Below are 2,500 nucleotides of genomic sequence, written 5' to 3' on the forward strand. Positions count from 1 at the left end.
GCGGACGTCCGGACCGGGGCGCGTGGCCGCGCCCGCCCCGGCCCCGTCCCCCGAGGGGGAGCGGGAACCGGGGACGGGACGCGACCGCCGCGCCGACCGACCGGCCGCCCTGGCGCCGCCGGGTTGAGTCCCCCGAGCAGACTGCGCGGGCCCCACCCGTTTACCTCTTAACGGTTTCACGCCCTGTTGAACTCTCTCTTCAAAGTTCTTTTCAACTTTCCCTCAAGGTACTTGTCGACTATCGGTCTCGTGCCAGTATTTAGCCTTAGATGGAGTTTACCACCCGCTTTGGGCTGCATTCACAAGCAACCCGACTCCGAGAAGGCCTCGCCCCGGCGAGCCGGGGGCCGCTACCGGCCTCACACCGTCCCTGGGCTGAGCCTCTATCAGAAGGACTCGGGCCCCCGAGCGGCGCCGGGCTAAAGCGGCCTTCCGTACGCCACATTTCCCTCGCCCTACCGCAGGGCGGGGATTCGGCGCTGGGCTTTTCCCTCTTCGCTCGCCGCTACTGAGGGAATCCTGGTTAGTTTCTTTTCCTCCGCTTAGTAATATGCTTAAATTCAGCGGGTCGTCTCGTCTGATCTGAGGGCGTGCGCGTAGAGCTGTGCGGTCGGGGCCGGCGCCGGGACCGGCGCCGCCGCCATACGGCCGTTGTGATCCGTGCGGGGATCCGCTTGCTCGGCGACCCTCGCCGAGAGCAGCCCCGCGCCGCACGGACACGCGACACCGACGGGCGGACGGACGCCGAGGCGCCGACCGGGACCTTTACCTGAGGAGGGCGCCGAGCGCCGCCGCCATACGGGCCGCCGCGCGGAGCCGCGCGCGCGGAGCACCTTCTCGGTATGCTAAGTACCAGCCGTACTCACCGGCAGCCGAGAAGCACCTCCGGACGCGCGGACGCGCGACACCGACGGGCGGACGGACACGGAGCGCCGCCCGAGTCTGTATTTGAGGGTACGAAGGGACGGGGGTCCCTGCGAAACCCCAGCCGCGGAGTGGGCGGGGACACGGGTCGCGCGCCACCCGCCGGGCGGACCGGCGGAATGTCGCGGAGGGCCCGAGCCTCGCCCGCGCGGACCGGGTTCTCGCGCCACCCGCCGGACGGACCGGCGGAATGTCGCGGAGGGCCCGGCCCGCGTCCGATCGATTGGAAAGCGCCGCTCAGACAGGCGTGGCCCCGGGGTAAAACCGGGGCCGCAATGTGCGTTCAAAGTGTCGATGATCAATGTGTCCTGCAAATCACATTAGTTCTCGCAGCTAGCTGCGTTCTTCATCGACGCACGAGCCGAGTGATCCACCGCTAAGAGTCGTACGTTTGGGCCCTTTTACGTCCGCCCGGGACGATCGGAGACAAATTCACGACAGGGTTTGTACCGGAGACGAACGCGCCGCGGGTGCCGTTCGGTCGCTCCCGCGAGCGAGCCCCTAACCCGCGGCGCGGTTACCGACGGGCGCGATACGCGCGACGCCGCGACGAGCCGAGCGGGTCGGGCGCGCGGCGCTGAGGCCGGCGCCCGGCGTCTCCCGCTCGGGGCCGCGACGGCGCCCGAGACGTGCGTCGGCCCGGGTAGGTCGGGCGCTCGGCGCTGAGGCCGGCGCCCGGCGTCTCCCGCTCGGGCCTGACACGACTCGGCGACCGGACTCGCCGGGTAGGTCGGGGGCTCGGCGCTGAGGCCGGCCCCCGGCGTCTCCTACCCGGACCCCGGAAGGCCATCCGACTTGGAAGCCCCGCCGCGCCGCGAAGCGACGCTTTGGGTGTTGCTACCCGTCAGCGAGTGGGTTTGGTTTACAAGGGCGGCGCGACCGCGCTGACACCGAGGGGGGACTGGCCCCCGACCCGGCCGCGGCCTGCCCGGACTATGGATGGACAGAGGAGACCGCGGCGGACCGCGCGGAACCGAACCCCCGGTGTCCGGAGCCCCGGGAGGGACTCCGGTGTCCGGGGGCCGGCCCACGCGCGCGCTACGCGGCCCCTCGAGGGCTCCGGCCGACGGACGCGTTTGGCCGGGGAAAAAGGTAGCCGGTGGGAGCACCGTTTCGTCGCCCTGAACCTTCGTCTCGGGCGGGCGTCCCGACGCCGCCGCCATACGGCCGTTGTGATCCGTGCGGGGATCCGCTTGCTCGGCGACCCTCGCCGAGAGCAGCCCCGCGCCGCACGGACACGCGACACCGACGGGCGGACGGACGCCGGGGCGCCGGCCCGAACCGTTACCTTTAAAGGACGGGAGGTCGTCGAGGCGAGTGCCGCCCCGGAAGCGCGCGCCGGAAGCGCGAGAACCGCGCCGAGCTAGGGTCGTCGGCATAGGGGGATTCCCCGGTTACGGGGGTCCCGCGCACGGCCGCCGCCTTTCGCCCGTCGCTGGCGGTCGCCTGTCGTCGCGCCGCGCCGCGCTACTGGGGTCGTCGGACGAGCGCGCTACCCCGCTCGCACGGAGGTAGCGCGACATCGCCCGCCGCCTTTTCTCGCGTCGCGCCGCGCCGCGTGGCGCCCGCCGAACTC

The 2,500-nt window shown here is 71.7% G+C and overlaps 2 non-coding genes across 2 annotated transcripts in view; both read right to left on the reverse strand.

Annotated features, from left to right (window-relative positions):
- The window catches only part of LOC148345638 (28S ribosomal RNA), a 4,529-nt gene extending 3,938 nt beyond the window's left edge, over positions 1–591 (reverse strand). Inside the window, exon 1 of the ribosomal RNA XR_015848563.1 lies at positions 1–591. This exon is cut by the window's left edge and continues 3,938 nt beyond it. This is a non-coding gene — a ribosomal RNA (28S ribosomal RNA).
- Positions 592–1,155: 564 nt separating this feature from the next.
- LOC148345639 (5.8S ribosomal RNA) lies at positions 1,156–1,309 on the reverse strand. The gene has a single exon (XR_015848550.1). It is a non-coding gene; the product is annotated as a 5.8S ribosomal RNA (ribosomal RNA).
- Positions 1,310–2,500: the final 1,191 nt, after the last annotated feature.

The sequence above is a fragment of the Urocampus carinirostris genome, unplaced genomic scaffold (genome assembly GCF_059441175.1).
Source record: "Urocampus carinirostris isolate Australia breed hairy pipefish unplaced genomic scaffold, RoL_Ucar_1.0 HiC_scaffold_36, whole genome shotgun sequence".
Taxonomy (NCBI): Eukaryota; Metazoa; Chordata; class Actinopteri; order Syngnathiformes; family Syngnathidae; genus Urocampus; species Urocampus carinirostris.